Source organism: Dromiciops gliroides, chromosome 2, assembly GCF_019393635.1.
Source record: "Dromiciops gliroides isolate mDroGli1 chromosome 2, mDroGli1.pri, whole genome shotgun sequence".
Taxonomy (NCBI): domain Eukaryota; kingdom Metazoa; phylum Chordata; class Mammalia; order Microbiotheria; family Microbiotheriidae; genus Dromiciops; species Dromiciops gliroides.
The window spans coordinates 331,294,488-331,315,867 of NC_057862.1; the positions used below are offsets into that span (position 1 = coordinate 331,294,488).

A 21,380-nucleotide genomic window follows, 5' to 3' on the forward strand; every position below is an offset into this window, starting at 1 on the left:
ACAAAAAATAAATGCTTTACAGATATCATCCTTTCATATTCAGTTCAGACTTGTGTCCTCTGTATATTCCTTACTGAGAAAGTTCTTATGAATTGGAAGTATTATTTTCTCATGTAAGAATGTAAACAGTTTAACCTTTTAATTTCCCTCATGATTTCTTTTTCCTGTTTACATTTTTATGCTTCTCTAGGGTCTTGTATTTGAAAGTCAAATTTTTTATTCGGTTCAGGTCTTTTCATCACAAATTCCTGAAAGTCCTCTTTTTCATTGAAATCCCATTTTTTCCTCTGAAAGATTATACACAGTTTTGCTGGGTATGTGATTCTTGGCTGTAGTACCAGTTCTTTTGCCCTCTGGAATATCATATTCCATTTAATATAGATGCTGCTAGATCTTGTTTTATTTTTATTGGAGCTCTACTCCATAGTATTTCAATTCCTTTTTTCTAGCTGCTTGCAATATTTTCTCTTTGACCTGGGAGCTCTGGAATTTGGCTATAATATTCCTGGAAGTTTTCGTTTTGGCATCTCTTTCAGGAAGTGATAGGTGGATTCTTTCAATTTCTATTTTAGCTTCTGCTTCTAGAATATCAGGGCAATTTCCCCTTACATTTTCTTGGAAGATGATGTCTAGGCTCTTATTTTGGTCATAGTTTTTAGGTAGTCCAATGATTTTCAAATTATCTCTCCTGGATTTATTTTCCAGGTTAGCTGTTTTTCCAAGGAGATATTTCACATTGCCCTCTTTTTTTTAAAATTCAATTGGATTTGCTTTACTGTGTCTTGGTTTCTCATAAGGTCACTAGCTTCCATTTGTTCAATCCTAATTCTTAGGCAATTATTTCCTTCAGACAGCTTTTTTATCTCCTTTTCCATTTGACTTTTCAAACTGTTGACTTTTTTTCTCATGACTCTCCTGCATTGCTCTCATTTCTCTTTCCATTCTTTCCTCCCTCCCTCTAAATCTTCCTTCTATCTCTCCTACTTTCTCTTCAAAGTCCCTTTTGAGAGCTTCCATGACCTGAGACCAGTTCATATTTTTCTTGGAAGCTTTGGATGCAGGTGTCCTGAGGTTGTTATCCTCTTCTGAGGATGAACCTTGATCTTCATCACTGAAGAAACTTTCTATAATTTTCAACTTTCTTTGCTTGCTCATCTTGCTGTCTTTTACTTGGCTTTTAACTCCCCACTGCGGGGCCCTGCTTCTAGGCTACACTACTGTCCTCAGCTTCAGAGGGTCCCAGGTATTTTGGTTTGAGGGAGGGCAGATTTTTCTCTCTCCTGGCCTGTTCTCTGGTCTGAAGATAACCTCAAGCCAACTTACTAGTTAACCAGCCAGCAGAGCACTGTAATGGTTCTTAGCTTTGACGATCCTGCACCCTTCCCCTACCTGGGCCTCTGGCTGCTCAGGATTTCTTCCTGGTTCCCTGCTGGGTTGGGACAGCCGAATTCCTTCCTAGGTCCCACTGACACTTCTGCACTTTCCCCCCCCGGGCCAGCTGTTCAGCCCTCTCACCCAACTGCAAATTCAGTTCCAGAAGACACTGACGCTGTAGCTGATTCAGAGGCTCGGGGGTTAAGTTCCTCTGGTGTGGCATGCTTGGGGTCTCTGTCAGAGTGATCGTGGGGTTGGACTCTACTTGCAGCCCAGAATGGCCCCCTTTAATCTGTCTATGGCTGGAAAATAATCTCAGCCCATATTTTTGTGGGTTTTTCTGCTCTAGGGGTTCTTTCGTTGCTGTTTTTGCAGTTACTGTATCAGGAGCTCTGTGAATTTAATGTCTTTCCTCTGCCATCTTGGCTCTGCCCCCAATCATTTAAATCTATGGACCACCTAGATTAGGCAAAACATTTGACTGATCAACTACTTCAAATGCAATTGTCTACAAGTTACTTATACAATCCCCAACATACAGAACTCACGTGGGAAAAATTCAGTCAGGAGCAGAGCTGAGAGGAAAACACAAGCTGACCAACTTCCATAAAATGGACATCTGAGGAGGAGCTCATGAATAGGAGAAGGGGGTTGACTAGGTAGATGGCTATTTCAGAATAAGAAATTCACAGCTGTGGCTGGTTGTTCCAGGGTAAGGAGGCCTCAGGTACTGAGGGAAGTTTGAGGATGAGCCAGGAGATGACAAAGGATTTTTGTTTTTGTTTTTCTACATTTTAATGCAGGAGGAACATTGAATGATTCCTTCACTTCAGTTCCTTCACAGTCAAACCAGGAGGCAAGGACCGTTTAAGTTTCTCTGCCTTCTCTTTGTCTGCCACGACCAATGTGTACAGGTCCCTGCTGCAGTGGACCTTAAACTTCACATTGTCCTTGTTTTTCTTGATCTTGACAGATTTGGCATCCTTTCACCTGGCTGTGAGCAAGAAGTCTTTTATTTCCTCAATTTTTCGGGGCATGGCAGCTGTGGTGGTGGGACAAGGGGGCTGCTCAGGGTCCGAGAGGTTGAGCAACTGCCAAGGATATGAGGAAGATGGAAAAGCTGAGACGTGGTTTTGAAGTCCATAGAGACTGTTAGTTAGAGGATGTGACATGGATGATGAGTGGGCAAAGGAGACTAAGGAGTGGTCCGATAGGTATGAGGTAAACCAGGAGAGAGTAACATCACAAAATACCAGAGAGGAACTAGTACTGTGGTGGGTAACAACAACAACAACAACAACAACAACAACAATGATGAAGATGATAATATAATAATTATCATTTTTATAGCACTTACTATACACTAGAAATTATACTAAGCACTTTACAAATCTCATCTCATTTGATCCTCACAACAACCCTGGGAGGCAGGTGCTATTATTACCCCATTTTGTGGTTGAGGAAACTGAGGCAAACAAGTTAAGTGACTTTGCCAGTGTCACACAACTACTAAGTATCTGAGGCTGGATTTGAATTCAGGTCCTTCTTACTATGGGGCCTAGTTACTCTAATTACTTCGCCACCCAGTTGTTAGTAGTGTCAAATGTAGGAGATAGGTTTAGAAGGATGAGGACTGAGAAAAGACCATCTTATTTGGCAATGATGAGATCATTAATCATTTGGAGAGGGCAGTTGCAGTTGAATGATGAGGTCAGAAGCCAGATTACAAAAGTTTGAGCAGCCAGTGTAGGTTTTGTTCTGTATGTTGTGTTGTAAGGACAATGATAGTCTAAAAGAGAAGTCATGGACCAACAGGGCAATTGGAAGATGGACCTGGGTTTAGCAGGATATGTGACTTAATGACAAGAGCTTATATCCATATATCTGTATATCTTTGTGTATGTATAGAATGTATAAAATGCTTCATATAACCCTCATTTGATCCTTTAAGCAACCCTGTGGAGTAAATAGTACAAGTACTTTTTGTTGTTGTTGTTCAGTTGTTTCCAACTTTTCATGACACCATTTGGGGTTTTCTTGGCAAAGATACTGGCATTGTTTGCCAGTTCCTTTTCAAGCTAATTTTATAGATGAGGAAACTGAGATAAACAGGGTTAAGGGACTTGCCTATGGTCACACAACTAGTAAGCATCTGAGGCTGGATTTGAGCTCAGTTTTTTTCTGACTCCAGAACTGACATGCTCTCTTCACTAAAGATAGTCCCTGCCCTTAGGATGCTTACATTTTTTTTTTTTTTTTTAGTGAGGCAATTGGGGTTAAGTGACTTGCCCAGGGTCACACGGCTAGTAAGTGTTAAGTGTCTGAGGCCGGATTTGAACTCAGGTACTCCTGACTCTAGGGCTGGTGTTCTATCCACTGCGCCACCTAGCCACCCCCAGGATGCTTACATTTTAATAGGGGAAGACATTACATAAAAACAGAGCTAGAAAGGGGATGAAGGAAGATACCAGCAGGGACAAAGTAGAAAAAAAGGGTTTGAGGAACTGGATCTTAGCCAAGTTGAAAGGGAGAATGGCTGGCATGGGTACTTCCTTAAATGGAAGTTCCATTGAGGATCTTAGCAAATCAGAGAAGGACTCCAGAAGTGTGTAGGCATTCCCAGTATGAGAACACTGATGGTGGAAAAGTGTTCTAGTAAATTGGGGGCTGAGGCTGGTCAGAAGTTATATACAGTAAAATGGGAATACTTCTTAGGAGTATTTGTGTTATTTAAATGTAAGAGCATGAAGGAAGGAAAGGAATAGTGGTTACTGATTCATTCAACTTGTCCAGTGCTGCATCATTAATGGAAGTGCTGTGATTAGTTGGGTCAAGACAACTAGTATTTTCCAAGCAGCTAAAGGCAAACGACAGTCCTGCTCTCAAGAAGCTCACAGTCTAATGGGTGAAACAATAGGCAAACATCTATGGTGGTCTCAGAGGGAAAGCACTAAAATTAAGGAGGACTATGAAAGACTTCTTGCAGAAGGTTGGTCTTTAGTTGAAATTTGAAGGTGGAGATGAGGAGGAAGAGAGTTGCAGGCAAGGTAGACAGCTAGTGAAAACACTTGGAGTCAAGAGATTAGAACTACATTTTGTGGAACCCAGTCCAGTGCCAGGATTTCCCTCATCATAGCATTGCCTCAAGAAGGAGATCCCTGTGATTTCTATACTGTCCTCTTTTTTCTTCTCTCCCTAAGCTTCTGCACCAATGACCCACTACACTGGGGGACTCTCAAATTCCACTTTCAAGAGATTCCCATTTTTTCTTCCTCAGCTATTTAGGGAAAACAAATATCTCAAGTTGATCAACTGCACTTAAGTTTGATCCCAGTGAATTACAAGAAAATCTTTCAACCTTAAAATTGCTTAAGGCTAAAGAGCTTCTCTTGGAATGTCACTATCCAATAAAGTCAAATAGCCTCAGGAAGTTAAGAATAAACCAGGGAGGAGATCATAAAAACAAAAGCCCCCAATAGCAATAGTCGAGAGTCATATTTAAGAGAAGACTTTTTGACTGAACTAGTTTAAATGTTAATTTTATTACACAAGAGGGTACTTTGCAACTCCCTGCCATTATGGAACAATTAAAATGTAGTTCCTTATTAATTTTTATGGCCATTCTAGGGTAATTAGTAGCCTATAATGGGATGTGCAGCTCATTAATGAGTAGATTTGAATGTGACTACAGAAAACTGTTTCTTGTGCATCCCAGGCTCAGGAAGGGGAATATGTACAGCTTAGCTGTCATTGGACTTGGATGACATAGGCCTTTGTGACTTACATGGCTTGCTTCCAACATTGTTTATATTTTTTGATTTAATACCATCCCTTGTTTATATCCTACTCCCTATCCCCAATCCCCTATAAACATAAGCCCTGCCAATCTTTTGGTGCTGGCATTCTTTATTTAGTCCAGATAAGACCCTCATGCTAAGATAGGTAGTACTTGTTATGATGCTTTTTCTACCATACATATGACTAGTTATAATTCTTTAATTTGATTGGCCTATAATTTAGTCCTTTTAGTGGTAGTTAAACATTACTGCAAGACCATGCCTTATTTTGTGATACCATATTGGGTCTTTTTCTGATGCCTGCTTATGATTGGATTATTCTGTATTGTTCAAAACTACTTGGGTCAAAATTATGACTTTTGCTGGTTCTTGATGTTAAAACATATTTACAATCTTTGAGTTTCCATCTTTTGCACAGTGAATCTTACAAATGATTGCAGGGCCTATTGCTGATTCCTGAAGATCATTGGGCAGAGTTGTGTGAGGTCTACATATGCTTATAGAGCTGAAGTGGCCACGTTTTTGTTAAGTTTTTGGTAATATACATCCTTGTTTCAACTGTTTGTGAGCATGGGCTTTTTGCTTAGCTTAGACCTAATCCTTGAACATCTGAATGTTTTATAATGTACCTAAAACTGAGGTTTTCATTTGTTTGTTTTTTGCAGGGCAATGAGTAAGTGACTTGATCAGGGTCACACAGCTAGTAAGTGTCAAGTGTCTGAGGCTAGATTTGAACTCAGGTCCTCCTGAATCCAGGGCCAGTGCTTTATCAACTGCACCACCTAGCTGCCCCAAGGCTGAGTTTTAATATGCTCTCATGAAAACAACTAGGCTGTTAGGTGGGAGACTTGTTTCTGGATGCTAGGGAAGAGATAGTCTTGGAAATAATTTGTATCTGCAAAATTCCATTCATCCAAGGATCTTGAGTAAATTTGCAAACATTAATTTTTTATAATACTCTTAATCTTCCCTGAGAAAGTCATACAAAACACAGTGCTGCAAAACTTTCTACAAAAGTGTGCTGATTCCTAATGAGTTTACATTTATTTATATTTTTCTTCGTGATTATAAGGGCTTGATCTCACAATAATCTTGTGAAGCTGGTACTTAATAGTGAGGATAATCCCTCATTTTACAGATGAGGAAAATTTGACTTTAAAAAATTAAAGTTATATGCCAAGTAAATAGTAGAGAAGAAACTCAAACCCCAGGCTTTTTTTTTAAAAATCAAAGTCCAATGGTTTTATCAGTCCTCATCCTACTCGACTTCTCTGTTGCAGTTAACTATTGATATCCTCTCCTACATGATCCTATCTCCTCTCTGCATTTCCCAGGCAGTGCTCTCTATTGGTTCTCTGTCTGGCCTTGCCTTCTCAATCTCCTTCATTGATGTATCATCCATGTGATACTCCCTAATAGCAGGTATACCCAAGGCTTTAATCTAAGTTTTTCTTTTTTCTCTACACTCTCTCAGTGACTTTATCAGCTCCCATTAATTCAATTGTCATAATTGTGTATCTGATTTCCAGATCTATATATACAGTCTTAGACTCTCTCCTGAACTCCAGTCCCATATAACTAACTGACTATAGGACATTTAAAATGGTACACTAGGTAGTCATCTCAAAGTCAACATGCCCAAAACAGAATTTATTATATTTCTCTAGAAACTAACTCCTTTCCAAATCTACCTTATTCCTGGAGAGGGTACCACCATATTTCCATTCACTAGGTTCCCAACCTTGATGTCATCCATGACTTTGCATTCTTACTCATCATCCTCCCTACCTTTCCAATCAGTTGCCAAATTTTGTCATTTCTACTTGTGAAATATCTCTCACATATGTCTCTTCTTCCCCATTCTCACAATCACTCTCCTAGTCTTGGTTCTCATCACCTCTAACTTGGACTACTGTAATACCTCCTTTTAGTCTCCTTGCCTCAAGTGTCTTTTCCTTCCAGTCTATTCTCCATCTAGCTTCTAAAATAAAGTTCCTAAAGTATAAGTCTAATTATGTCATGCTCTCTACCCACTTCATCAAACTCCCATGGATTCCAATCGCCTCTAGGATCAAATATAAACTCCTGTTTAACATTAAAAGCTCTTTACCACTTGACCCCTTCCTACTTATATTATAGAACATTAGAAATAGAAGGGACCTGAGAGATCCCAAGTCCAAGGTCAAATGACTTGGCTAAGGTCACAGTCATATAAGTAATGAGGTTGGAGTTTTAACTCAGATTTTCTGATTTCTAGGTTATTTATCTTTCTACTGCTCCACATTAGACTCTCCACCCTCAAGTCACAACTCAGGTACCTAATGTATAACTTGAGTTTTCTAATTGGCAAAAGAGCCTTGGGTGGGAGGGATCTCTCTGCCTCTAAACCAGCCAGCATTCCTGCTTTAAATGAAGACTATAGCTAAATTTAATAAAAAGTTGAAAAAATATTATTAACCACAGCACCCTCCAGTGGATGGCACAGGCAAAAACAACAACAACTGGCTGGCAGAACTGTGACCTTACTGTCAGGGAGGGGGCTTACTAATCACAACATCTTTAGAGAATACTAGTATTAGATAGTTGGGGTTTTTTTGTTTGTTTGTTTTTGGTGAGGCAATTGGGGTTAAATAACTTGCCCAGGGTCACACAGCTAGTTAGGGTTAAGTCTCTAAGGTCAGATTTGAACTCAGGTTCTCCTGAATCCAGGGCCAGTGCTCTATCCACTGCACCACCTAGCTGCTCCTGAATTAGGTAGTTCTAAAGACATCTGGATAGCCAAAAACTAGATTGGGAATCAGTTGTGGGGCAACACCCAACCATGAGCAAGCTTACAAAGAATGACTCAAAGATATCAGCAGAAGACATTGAGATTTTCAGCTTCAGCATCATGAATTACCCCTCCATGTGTGTTCTTTGACCTTCATGTTCTCTGCATGTGTGCCTTTTCATGAAGGTGCCCTAGTTACATGTTACTTAATTGAGTGTGCCCCATGTGAGGTCTTTATGTATGTTCACTCTTCCCAATAAGGATGTATATATTTATTTGAGAATTTCTAGGCTTATGAGAGGAATGTTCTGTTCTTACTTTTATTTACAGACCATTTTATTATACATACGACTTTGCTTTGAACCCTGTGCCTTTTGACTGTGTACGTACTGTTGGGATTTAATGCACTGTATTTTTGAGAAGATTATGACTCATATGAAATGTGGTAGATTGATGGTTCTATTTCTTCCTGCCCTTGTTATTCTCCTTCCACCAGCAATGATGACACTGGTACTAAAGGACAAGGTACTGAAATGAGTGGTTCCCTGAGAAGTATCATTTTCATTATGTGTTCAGGTGATGTATAGTGGTCATTTCTTTCCCTCTCCTCTTCCTTAATTCTAGGAACATCTCTTCCTCTCCTTCTCCCTCCACCTCCTCCTCCCCTTCTCCCAGTTTCTCCTTTAAGGATGCTATTAGTTCCAAAAACACTTCATCAAAATAGGGGACAATTGATTGCCAATTCTATTTTCACTGAGAACTAAAGGAAGTTTTGGTGAAAGAACAAACTGGGGACCTGAGAACCTGGAATCTTTCATCAGAGAGGTATCTTGGGGCCTCGGTTTTCCTATTTGTAAAATGGGAACAACTGAGGTTTATTGCCTCTCTTGGTTTTTGGCACTGTATAAATGAGGGCAAAGTCAAAGATTCAGTCCCCATAAGGACTACTTTTTCCTCTATCTTCCATGGCTGCAGTCTCCCTGACCAATCCAAAGGAATTGATTAGTTTCCTAGGAGACTGGTAAGAGAGTCATAGATTGCTTAGTTCAAACTCTTCCCCACCACTAGAAAAATCAATACAGAACATGTCATACTTACGGTGAATGAATGGTATCATCTCCATAAGTGCTAGTGTAGTGCAAAGGATTTGTAGTCAGAAGACCTAGGTTCAAATCCCAGTCCTGAACTTGGGCAAGTCACTTCAAAGCTTTATTCTTCTATAAAATTAGGGAATTGGACTAGAGGGATCTGAAAAAACAAACAATCTAAACACCCTTTGGGGCATGACACTAGAGTCTTAAGCTTATACAACATTTCTCTGTTTCGAGGTTTTAGTTGAAAGAATTGATAACACTGACTTAAAACCATCTCTTTGTCCCTTTTATATTTCTCAGGGCTGGTCCAGGATCCTTGTATCCAAAGATTGCAGTAGCTCTTGGACACACTCTGGCATGGACTTCTGTGAACACATTATACTATAGTTTGGGGGCTTCACCCATTTCTCACCTTCCCACTTATACTTATGTCTCAACATTTTGCTCTATGTTTCTCATCCTCATGTTCACCAGATGAGCATCATTTATCACCTCTGTTGCCACCAGGGGGAAACTGAAGGAGAGGAATGACTTTCTGGGAGCTGAGAACAGAAGGTAACACAGATTGATGGAGCTGGGAGAAAAGTCAGTGCCAGCTGCAGTTAATACAACTACCATTCCATGTTAAAATTGAATTCAAGAACCATGGAATTCAACAGGGACCCATAAAGATCACCTGATCTATCCTTCTACTTCTAAGACAGGTATATGTATACGGCGCCCCAGACAGATGGTGCTCTGGACTCAATTTATTTTCTTTTCTCCTGTCTGAATCTTTTCAAGTGGGCTGACAAAGCTCTCGACTACATGAAGTAGGGGGTGGGGTGGAGGTGGGGAGAGACTGTCTTTGTACAATAAATTTTTTCAGAACTGAACAGATAATATCCAGGGTGAGAGTACCTTGTTGATAGGTTTAAAATACCATCAGCTCTGTGAACATTTTTATTGGCTTGTTAAATGCTCTTGCTGGCTCTTATTATCCTAGAAGAATAACTTGACAGTTTGGTTCAACAAACATTTATTCAACACCTGCTATGTGAAAGATAACCATCTCAAGTGCTTGGACATAGGAAGACAAAAACATAAACAGTATGTGCCCTCAAGGATCTTACATTCTACTAAGAAATATGGTAGGAAAATGGAAAAGTAAACACAAGACAATTTTTTTTTTTTAGTGAGGCAATTGAGGTTAAGTGACTTGCCCAGGGTCACACAGCTAGTAAGTGTTAAGTGTCTGAGGTCATGTTTGAACTCAGATTCTCCTGAATCCAGGGCCAGTGCTCTATCCACTGAGCCACCTAGCTGCCCCCAACACATGACAATTTGGGGTGTGATTAAGTAATAGCAGCGAGGGGAATCAGGAGAGGTTTCACATAGGAGCTGGTTTCTGAGCTGAGCCTTCAAGGAAGGTAGAAATTCTGAAAGATGTAGGTGAGGAGGGAGTAGATCCAAGGCATGGTTGACAGCCTGTACATAGACATGGAAACAAGATATAGAAGGTCAAATTCAGAGAATGAGAAGTAGGCCACTGTGACTGGAAGCTATTGTAGAGTCCTTTAAATGCTAAGATGAGGAGTTTGCATTTTATCATAAGAGAAAATGGAAACATTGAAGATTTTTGAGTAGGAAGGAGTCATAGTCAGAATTATGCCTTGTTTTGGGAGCTGGGTGGATGATAGATTGGAAAAGGGACGGATTAGAAGCAGAGAGACCAATTAGGAGGGTTAGTAAATTTAAATTGTACAAGTGAGGTGAGACGAGGGCCTGAGATGGAGGGAGGAGAGCTTAAATGCCAGACCTCTCTTAGTTCAGGTTTGAGGTTGGGCTGAAATGGGGCATCAGAAACCATTGAATAGTTAACAAAAGGAGATTTACTTGCTCCAATACAGTAGGGAATATGTAACCAGGATACAGAGGTGCTTAGCTTCCCTGGACAGGACCATTTCAATAGGGAAATGAGTCTGGTCAGAAGAGGTGCCGTGTGGACTTCAGAAATCTGCCCAGTCCCAGGAATTTATAATCCTAGTTTGGAAGCTGTGTCAGGGAAGCCAGAGTCAATTAGGCCTCATGGGCAGTTTTGTTCTAGATCTACCTTATTCTGAAGAGGATTAGGGAAGGAAGTTGCATCAGGGAAGCTGGGGCCAATCACATCAGCCAACTCCGTCTCTGGGGGCAGCTTTGTCTTTTTTTAAGGTGAGGGTAGGAGGAAAAAAGCTTTGTCAGGGAAACACTATTCCTGTCCACAGCCTATGTTGGGGTAGTTGTAGGGTAAGTGAAGAAAAGGGAGAAGATATGGCAATATTGTGAGGCTCAAGTTGACAAGACGTGGCAACCCACTGGGATCAGGAGATAAGATCAAGAAGAGAGTCTGGGCTGACTCTGAAGTCACAGTTTTGGGTCACTCAGGATTGGGGGTGTTCTTCACAGAAATAGGGAAGTCTAGAGGAGGGTCAGGTTTTCAGGAGGGAGCTGTATTCTGTTTTAGACATGTTGAGTAGTGCATATGGGATATACAGATGATTTCTAGCAAGCTGTTAGTGGAACTGTAATAGTAGTAATTAAGTATCAGAAATGTCAAAAACATTTTTGATCACATATTCTGCACCATGCATTTTTTTTGTGTGTGTGGCAATGGCGGTTAAGTGACTTGCCCAGGGTCACCCAGCTAGTAATTGTCAAGTGTCTGAGGTCGGATTTGAACTCAGGTCCTCCTGAATCCAGGGCCGGTGCTTTTTCTACTGTGCCACCTAGCTGCCCCGCACAATGCATTTTTCAGGTATTGAGGAGGCAGACATAATGGTAGAATTTCAAAAAACAAATTAGCATTAAAAAGTTTTTTTGATACCTTTTGCTTTTTTACCTTCTAGTTTCTTTCCTAATAGACCTCTTACTCTCATTGAACTCTTCCTTGTTGTTCAACACAAAGTAAGTTAATCAAACCAACCAACACAGTAATCTTTTCAGTCTTTTTTTTTTTTTTTTTTTAGTGAGGCAATTGGGATTAAGTGACTTGCCCAGGGTCACACAGCTAGTAAGTGTTAAGTGTCTGAGGCCGGATTTGAACTCAGGTACTCCTGGCTCCAGGGCCGGTGCTTTATCCACTGCGCCACTTAGCCGCCCCTAAAGATAATTTAGTGAGAAGAGTGACATTGTTTTACATTTTTGTTTTGGGGTTTTTTGGTTTTTTTGTGAGACAATTGGAGTTAAGTGACTTGCCCAGGGTCACACAGCTAGTAAGTGTCAAGTGTCTGAGGCCAGGTTTGAACTCAGGTCCTCCTGACTCCAGGGCCGGTGCTCTATCCACTGTGCCACCTAGCTGCCCCACACAGTAATCTTTTCTAAGAACATATATAGAATTCCATTCTGTCCATAGCTCTCCATATTAATACTGAGAGGAGAGAAGTATATTTTGTTATCTGTTATCCAGGCTTAATATTGATCATTACAATTTTTTGAGTTGGGCTGCTTTTCAATCATGCACATGCATAGCACATTTAATTAGAGTGTGTACCCAGGGAACTTTATTTTTTAAAGCACACATTTATTGAATACTTATCCGTAAAGGACATTTTTATTCATCAAATTAAGAGACAAAAATGACTAAATTTAAAAATTACACTAAACTGTAAAAATGAGACACAAAATACCTAATTATTTAAGACATTAAGGTAGGCCTGGGCATATCCAGCACATCCTGGACACTCACCATTGCTTTCAATGTTATTTTTGCTTACCTTTTGTTGTCACTGTTCATTAAACATTTATTAAATGCCTACTCTGTCGAGTTTAGTGCAAGATGCTGGAGGAGTTACAAAATTTGGAAAAGATATAATTCTTGGACTCATGGAGCTTGCAATCTAGTTAGAAAAATCTTAGAGATTATTCTAGTACAAGGGTTTTTCATCTTTTTATTTGGTGTCCTGTATTCTTTTTGCAGTTTGGTGAAGCTTATAGTCCCTTTTACACTAATGTTTTTAATACATAAAATACAATACATAGGATTGCATAGGAAAGCAGGTATATTGAAATAATATTTCTAAAAGTTCACAAATCCTTTCCCCCACCAAGATTAAAAATCCCCGATCTAGTAAAACATGGCCATTTTTTATAGATGATGAAACTGAGACTCAGAAAATGAAATCACTAACCTAAGGTGGTATCGCTAGAACCTAGGTGTCCTGTTTCCTGGTCTAGTATTCATTCCACTGCATGGCACTGCAAACAAATCTAGGATAATGGTCTTTGACCTCAAAGAGAAAATAGACTAGTTGGAGAGATAGGATAAGAGAATCTCAGAATTTGGGATATTTGAAAACTTTTATGACAATTCTTGTCTAAAAGTTGAGAGTCATTACTAATTTTCATAGCTGGCTACCTCTTCCCCAATTTTACAGTTTGTAGATCATCTAGACCTATTTCCTTCTGTTGCTTTTGTGCTATGTCCTAGCTCATTTCCCTCTCTACCAGAAGATGGTTAGGGACAAACAGAAGATTAAACGAATAGTTCTGATTTTGTTGGAAAGGAGGCAAAAATTCAATTCTTCCTTCAAAGGAGTGTTGGGGGATTACATAGGTATTTTATTATGGTTGCCACTGTTTCCTCTCACTGGTATAGAAAATAGGGAGTTCTCTATATCATTAACACTCTTTAAAAATAATAAACATTTTTATTTATAGTTTTGACTTCCAATTTTTATCCCTCCTTCTCTCTCTCCTCTCCCCACTCCCTGAGGTGGCAAGCAATCAGATATGGGTTATACTTGTGAGATTATATAAAACATTGCCATATTAATCATTTTGTACAAGAAAATTTGAATAAAAAAATGAAAGAAAATGAAAAATAGCATGCTTCAGTCTGTGTCCAATCAATATCAGTTCTTTCTTTGGAGGTGGATAGTATGCTTTATCATTTGTCCTTTTGGATTGTCTTAGATGATTGTTTGCTGAGAATAGCGAAGCCATTCACAATTCTTCACTGAACATTATTACTGTCACTGTGCACAAAGTTCTCCTGGTTCTTCTCACTTCACTATACATCAGTTCATAGAAGTCTTTCCAGGCCTTTCTGAAATCACCCTGCTTGTTATTTCTTATAGCACAACAATATTCCATCATCATCATATACCACAGCTTGTTTAGCCATTCCCCAATTGATGGGGCATTCCTTGATTTCCAATTTTTAGCCACCACAAAAAGAGCTGCCATAAATATTTTTGTACAAATGGGTCTTTTTTCTCTTTTTGGGGATGTCTTTAGGAAACAAACCTAGTAGTGGTATTGCTGGATCAAAAGTTATGTACAGTCTATAGCCCTTTGTGCATAGTTCCAAATTGCTCTGCTGAACCATTAATACTTATATCCATTTCTTTACTTTTCCCCTATTAATTAGAGGCACTATTCCACAGAAGACTGCAGGCAAAGATAGGAAGTGAAACTGGTTTTCATGCTACAGCCCTTCCCCTTGGTTTTGTGGTTTTGTGGGTCAGCTACTCACCAACCTCCAATTCCTCTCTTTTGAAAATTTCCCAATACTGGAGTTTCTTTATCTTGCCTGTGGTCACCAAACACAGCTCATTCTACATTTGAACCCCTCCCTCAGAAATGCACACTTCATTGAAGTATGGAATATGCTGGTGACTTGACCAAGACAAAGAAATTATAGTAAAATTGAAAACAAAAACACATGAAATTTGTTTTTTGGGCTTCTCTGTCATCCTACTTATCATCCTACTGTCTCTAGGGGACATTTTTACAGTGCTCTGCATATGTGGGGCAGAGATCTTCCCTTCCTTAGTAAGAAACCAAAAACTTACTTGTCCTATGAAAATAAGTATTGAATCCATTCTGAGAAAGATACAAAGAAGTATTAGCCATGAATTCCTGCCCTTGAGTAGTTTAAACCATGGTTTGGGACATAATAATGTCCACATGGAAATTTCACAGGATCTCAGTGTTGGAAGGTATCTCAGTGGTCATCTAGTCTAACGTGTCCCTGAATGAATCACATCCTACGACATACCCAAGAGGTGATCATCCAGTCTCTGCTTGAGGATTTCCAGGGAGTGAAAAGTCATCACCCTCTTTTGGTCACTCTTAATTATCAGACAGATTTCCTTAACATCAAACCTAACTTTGCTGCTGCGGCTTGTACCTATAGCTCATAATTCCACCCCACGAGGGATGGATGAGAACATTAAGGGAAGCAGCCTGATACAGTGGAAAGAATGCAGGATGTGGAGTCAGGAGACTTGGGTTTGAATTCTAGCCACTTGCCACCTGTGTGAACTCTAAGCCTCAGTTTCCTTACCTCTAAAATGAGAGGGTTGAACTAGATGGCTATTGAGGTCCTTTCCAGTTCTAAATCTGTGATTCTATAACTAGGACTTTTTCCAAATGGTGGACCTTAATGGTGGACCTCCTTCAAAATCCTCTTTCCCAAGCAAAACATGCCCAGTTCCTTCAACTGATCAGCATGCAGTATTGTCTTGAAGTCCTTCATAATAGTGGTCATCCTCTTCTGGATACTCTTCAGCTTATGAATATCCTCACTAAACTGTATTAACTAGAATTGAAAACAGAACTCTAAATGTGGTCTGATCAGGTCAGAATAGTGCCCTGAGGATACAGATACAGACTAATACAGATAGAGAGTATTGCTAGTCCTGCATGCTGGGCTTCCTTTATTGTAACTCATGACTGCTTTTACTTTTGTAGTTGCCATATTAGACTATTGATTCTTTTTTCAATTTTTTAAAAAATAAAAGTATTTTATTATTTTCCAGTTACATGTAGAAATAGTTTTCAACATTTGTTTATATAAGATTTCCAATTTCCAATTTTTCTCCCTCCGTCCCCCTTTCCTTAGACAGCAGGCAATCTGATATAGGTTATATATACATAATAACATTAAACATATTTCTGCATTAGTCATATTATAAGAGAAGAATCAGAGAAAAAAGGAAAAAAACCCTCAAAACAGAAAACCAACAGCACCAAAAACAAAAGAAATAGTATGGTCCAATCAGCATTCATATTCCACAGCTCCTTTTTTTTTTTCTGGATTTGGAGAGCCTTTTCCATCATGAGTCCTTTGGAACTTTCTTGTACCATTGGATTGGTGAGAAGAATCTAGTCTATCACAGTTGATCAATACATAATGTTGATAATACTGTGTATAATGTTCTTCCGGTTCTGCTCATCTCACTCATCATCAGTTCATGCAAGTCCTTCCAGGTTTCTCTGAACTCCACCTGCTCATTGTTTCTTACAGCACAATAGAATTCCATTATATTCATATACCACAACTTGTTCAGCAATAGAATTCCATTATATTCATATACCACAACTTGTTCAGCCATTCCCCAATTGAGGGACATCCCCTCAATTTCCAATTCCTTGCCACCACAAAATGGGTACATGATTTAGACATAAGAGGTGATACCATAGGTAAATTAGGAGAAGAAGGAATAGTCTACCTTTCAGATCTTTGGAAAGGAGAGCAGTTTATGACCAAACAAGAGATAGAGAATATTATGAAATGCAAAATGGATGATTTTGATTACATTAAATTAAAAAGGCTTTGTACAAACAGAAGTGATGAATCCAAAATTAGAAGGGATTCAGAAAGCTGTGAAACAATTTTTATGGCCAGTGCTTCTGATAAAGGCCTCATTTATTTAAAAAAAATTTTTTTAGTGAGTCAATTGGGGTTAAGTGACTTGCCCAGGGTCACACAGCTAGTAAGTGTTAAGTGTCTGAGGCTGGATTTGAACTCAGGTACTCCTGACTCCAGGGCTGGTGCTCTATCCACTGTGCCACCTAGCTGCCCCAAGGCCTCATTTCTAAAATATATAGGGAACTAAATCAAATTTATATGAATCCAAGTCATTACCCAATTGAGAAATGGTCAAAGGATATGAACAGGTAGTTTTCTGATGAAGAAATCAAAGCTGTCTATTGCCATATGAAAAAATGCTCTAAATCACTATTGATTAGAGAGATGCAAATTAAAACAACTCTGAGGTACCACCTGACACCTATCAGATTGGCTAATATGACAAAAAAGGAAAATAACAAATGTTGGAGAAGCTGTGGAAAAATTGGAACACTAATGCATTGTTGGTGGAGCTGTGAACTGATCCAACCATTCTGGAGAGCAATTTGGAATTATGCCCAAGGCTGTGCATACCCTTTGACCCAGCAATACCACTCTTGGGTCTTTTTCCCAAAGAGATCATAAAAAAGGGAAAAGGATCCACATGTACAAAAATATTTATAGCTACACTATTGATTCTTAAAGCCACTAACCTCTCCCCACTCCCAATATTTTTCAGATTTACCTATCCACACTTTGCCCATCTTGTACTTGTGTAGGTGATTTTGTGAACCTAAACACAAGATTTTATATTTATGTCCATTCAATTTCATTTTTTCCCATTGCATTCCCTTTAATAAAATGCTTGAGGGGATAATAAATGGCAGTGAAAGATAAGTGTCAATTGAACAATAAGGATAGCATAGGAGTTCAGAAGAGAGGGATGACCTTGGGCTAAGGTAGTTAGGGCAGGCTCCATGCAAGAGGTGAGATTTGAACTGAGCCTTGAAGGATGGGTAGAACTTGGTTACTTATAGAGAAGGTGGAAGATGCTCTAGGCAAAAGGGAATAGAATAATAACCAAAGGGTTAGAGGCAGTAATAGATTTGTGTAACATGTGTGTGGAATGATTTATGTGGACTACAGCAGTATAGCTCCTTATATGGGGTAGGCTGGCTCTCTCACCTAATCTTCTCCAACACTAACAGGTCAAAGTTCTTAGAGAAAGAATACCACTGTATGGCTATAATTTAAACTCAAAATACTAGGGATGTCTATTTGGGGTGGGATACACTCCCATTATGTTTCTATGTAGTTTCTGAGCACCCCACTGGTGTGCTTCCCTTCTACATGAAAGCATTAATTTATAATAATGATAGTATTAGCTTTTAAACATGAGACTTTCACTTAACAATAAGGCAAAAGCAAGGACAATTAATATATCACAGTTACTCAATAAAAGGCAATTCCTGAAATAATCAATATATCACAATTCACACAAAAATCTGAGTCACTTGCCTATCACTGCATCTAGCATCCCTCGAGGAGAGAGGGAATATACATACAGAAACTTAGCAGACAGATATACAAGTGAAAAGAGCTATGCTCTCAGAGCAGCTCATAGCTATAGACCTTGATGTTTTTGAGTTCTTCAAGAATATTCTGCCCCACATGAAGCTGATTTTTTGCTAACTGCTCTGCTTCTGGTCTTCACCACTCTCCTTCCAGGAAAAACTACTTTTCTTTTACTCTTGAATTGATGAAATAATGACAAACTCTTTTAACTTATAAACACCCATATTTAGAGCTCTAAGGAAGTCATTTGCTATTCTAATGATAAGCAATTCTTTTAAGCCCGAGAATTGCAAAGTTTCTCAGGTTGGCTCTCTGGACTGTGCAAACAAACACAACCAACTCTTCACTCAACAGGATGCTGTATTGTACAATCAGCTTTGATTCTACTTTCAGTACACCAGTTGCAAAGCCTGTCTTTCTCCTCCCAAATGAGAGGGGGAAGCACAGAGCTATCAGAACCTTGGAGAGCTTTTATCTCTCTAGTTGTACACGGCACAGGAGAGCAATAAACCAAACTCAATTATCTTTCAATGAGCTTCAGCCTTTCTTTAGCCAATCAGCATCTCTCAGTCCAGCTATATATCTGAAGTCTTTCCTTCAAAGGCTCTCCTACTGTATTCTTAACTGGCCCTGCTGGCTTTTCAGATCATCTCCTTTTGCAACTGATTGTTCTGTGCTTTTTCTTTCTGGCTTCTTTAACTCTCAGTGCCTTAAATCAGAGCTTTGTGGTGCTCAATGACTCATCTTTCCCTTATGAGAGAAAACTCATTAAATCTACCTTTCTGTTCGTTATGAAACCAACAGTCCTTATGTAATCATCCCATAGTCTCAAACCAGTCATTGATTTACCATGAGTTTTAACATTTCAGACTCTAAGAACAGTTATATGCAAATGATCTAAAGACCACTAAAGACCACAATGACCTGTAACTTCAGCCATTTGTCTTCAAACAGGTGTTCTAAATTCTCTGCTTGGTTCTCCTATGGTTTATGTCTCTCTCATATTACCTAAAACCATTTCTTCAAACTGGAATTTTATCAGCTTTTTCATACATAAAAGTTATTTTTTCTGCCCCTTTCCACAATGAATCTATTTATCTATGAAAGAGCAGTACCTTATATCCTTCACAAATTGACTTAACTCCTTATTTGCATAAAATTTCACTTTCTGCCTCTAAAGCCTACCTTCTGCTCCTTTCACCAACCAATCTACTTATTTAAGAAAGGGCAACTATGTTAATGTGGTTTGGGTTCTAGTGGATACTTTATGTAGGGGCAAATTTTTATATCATACTTTATAATTAAAACATGTCTTTATATCTAATTTTATTTATAGTAGGACATTAAGCTAGAAAAGTAGGTTGACATCATATAGAAGGCCTTGAATGACAATAATGAAGAATTTGGACTTTATTCTATTCCCATTGGGTAGGTGAGTGAGGGAAATGATATTCATTAACATCTTGTGTGTCAGTATGACAGTATCCTAATGTGTTATAAATAATATGTGCATTTTACTCTCCAAAGTAGACAGTAATAGTGAAGTTTTTTGGTAGGCTAGTAGGACAGATTCCTGAAATAAGAAGTTGCTTAAGGATTCTTTAAATTAAGATGTGTAAACTTAATCTTCCTATGTGGAAGACTGGCCCAGAATGGAAGCTTTGACTATCATGAATTGGGTTAATTGTTAAGGTCATGTGTGCCATGTGCAGGTTGGGAATATATCTTGACCATTCTCTTGGGAATAAAGACTCTATTGACTGTGAATGGTTCTTATTTATCTTGTATCATACATTTGTCAATCATTCCCAGAGCAAGCAATCCTTTATAGAGAACTGTTTCACACCAGGTTCTCTGGTCTAGCTATCTTTGAATTCTCCTCCCCCATCTCAAACCTAGGAAATGTCTCCCTTGTAGGCTTCTGAAGAAAGGAAGGAAGGAAGGAGAAAAGAGTTTGTTTGTAGAGAAAGCAAAACATTTTTCAGTTCCCTCTCCCTGTAAATGCAAACAAACAGCCTGGGTTACAAGAACTTTTCTATTTGCAAACACCCCTAGGGTGTTTTGCAAAAATCAATCTGACCAAAGAGCATCAAATATGAATTCATCCAATACCAGGTCAGGATGATTACATATATTTCTTCTCCTATTTTCCCATTACATAGTATGTGTGCAAAGGGATCTGAAAAAACATGCCTAATTATTGAACCAACTGGTTACCTTTCCAATTTAGGGGAACATGCAGGAGAAGAAAGCAAATGAAACATGTGGAAAGAAGCACTTTTGCTTAGGGAGGGCCTGACCAGAGAATAGTCATATAAAAGCAACTGCATTTTGGAAGCAATTTGCTATATTTGCTTTGTGTAATTGCTTGTGCCAGAGAATCCTGGTCATACCATTTGTCCCTAATGGCTAATTTTCATCTGGTCTGAAATTTGTCTAATGTTGATCTATTATAGAGAAATAAAGTGTATTCTATTCTGCACTGTTATTGTATAAATATTTCATATTGTTTAATCATTGTATCACATTGAATATTTTTGTGTATCACCTTTCCTTTACTTAATTGATAACTTTTGTGAAGGCAGAGACTCTATCTTACAGTGACCTGTTTCTCTTTCAGAGCTTTGCACATATAGAAATGATATTTCCTCTATTAGAATGTGAGTGCTTTGAGGGTAGTGATTCAAATTTTTCACTTTTCTTTTGATTCCCAGTGCTTGGCACAGTTCCTGGCACATAGTAAGTGTCTAATAAATGCTTGTTGATTGTTGACCAATAGCAGAAAATTATGTGGTGCTTTATAATATTCAAAGCATTTTCCTCTCGGCCACTCTGTGAGGTGAATATTATCTTTTTTTTTCAAGGGCAATGTGGGTTAAGTGACTTGCCCTGAGTCACACAGCTAGTAAGTGTCAAGTGTCTGAGGCCAAATTTGAACTCAGGTCCTCCTGAATCTAGGGCCAGTGTTTTATCCACTGCTCCACCCAGTTGCCCCCTGAATATTATCTTCTTAGTGCAAATATTATTATCTTCACATTACAGATTAGGAAACTGAGGCTCACAAAAGTTACATGACTCACCCAATGATACAGCTAGCTCATGGCAGACCTGTGACTTGAATGCAACTCTTCTAAATCTGAATCCAGTGGTCCTTTCCTTATGCCATGCTGCCTGTA

The 21,380-nt window shown here is 38.9% G+C and overlaps 1 pseudogene; it reads right to left on the reverse strand.

Moving 5' to 3' along the window:
* Positions 1 to 2,198: 2,198 nt before the first annotated feature.
* On the reverse strand, positions 2,199 to 2,411 carry LOC122744496 (annotated as a pseudogene).
* Positions 2,412 to 21,380: the final 18,969 nt, after the last annotated feature.